The following is a 1117-nucleotide window of genomic DNA, read 5'->3' as shown; positions in this document are numbered from 1 at the left end:
ATCCTAGGATTGGGTAGGAACCCTTTAGCCATCTCGATATGCCGCCACTTAGGGCGTTAGATAGAGAATGAGCCCATCTCTTCGTCAGTCCTTGGTGTCGTTGGCATTGAAGATGACTTTATTTTGTTTGTCTTTGTTTCCCTTGGTTTTCCCTTTGTTTCTCTATACCAGTAATGCTATGGGAATACCGGTACTCATGATCTTCCTCTTTTCTCTATAGCTATCCTTCCTTCGTTCAGCCAGGCTTAATGATAGCTTGTGCTTCCACACGAGTAGTAACTGGGTCTCCTACTCTGCAGTATCAACGTTGATTGTGATCCTTTCACCTCCCACATTGGGCGAAAATTCCGATATAGCTTTATGATCTTCAGAAGTCATTGAGACCAGGATTATTCCCACATGACCAAAAGATGTTAAGGGTCACCTCTACCCATATTGTGTCACAAGGGTGACTACGTGCCAAGAATTCTGACAGTGGCTTTTATATCAATAATCATATAGAACTAAGCTGTGTCACTTAAAAATGAGAGTATCTTCCAGTTGAGTGTGTGAGTAAACCACAGCCGACCTTCAGGGTATTATGCATGTAATCGCTATATGAACTAAAATTGTTTCATTAAACATTTATTCAACTCTGAGGTAGAGGAGTAAGTTCACTGATCATAAGATGTACGTTATTGACACTATGTAGTTTATTGACCATAAGACGTGTTATAACTACCACAGCTAAGGCTATGATGGTGGGCCTCTTGTGTATGTGTGAGTGCGTGTGCGTATAGATATATATATATGTTATGTGTTGCAAAAAAGGAGAGACGGTTAGCACTCCCCTTGACAAGGACGGAAGAGATCAATCGATCTTTCTAACACATATGGGCATTGCTCTCTACTTTAGAGCAACTTATTTTTAAAGGCGTAGGAGTGGCTGTGTGGTAAGTAGCTTGCCTACCAACCACATGGTTGCGGGTTCAGTCCCACTGCGTGGCACCTTGGGCAATTGTCTTCTACTATAGTCTTGGGCGGACCAAAGCCTTGTGAGTGGATTTGGTAGGCGGAAACTGAAAGAAGCCCATCGTATATATGTATGTATATATATACAAATATATATATATATATA

General features: G+C 41.3%; 1 non-coding gene across 1 annotated transcript; it reads left to right on the top strand.

Moving 5' to 3' along the window:
- Positions 1-796: 796 nt before the first annotated feature.
- Positions 797-909, top strand: LOC128247734 (U6atac minor spliceosomal RNA). The gene has a single exon (XR_008264096.1). It is a non-coding gene; the product is annotated as a U6atac minor spliceosomal RNA (small nuclear RNA).
- Positions 910-1117: the final 208 nt, after the last annotated feature.

Source organism: Octopus bimaculoides, chromosome 4 (assembly GCF_001194135.2).
Source record: "Octopus bimaculoides isolate UCB-OBI-ISO-001 chromosome 4, ASM119413v2, whole genome shotgun sequence".
In the NCBI taxonomy this organism is placed as follows: domain Eukaryota; kingdom Metazoa; phylum Mollusca; class Cephalopoda; order Octopoda; family Octopodidae; genus Octopus; species Octopus bimaculoides.
The sequence above is the reverse complement of the archived record's forward strand: the minus strand, read 5'-3'. Positions and strand labels throughout refer to the sequence as shown.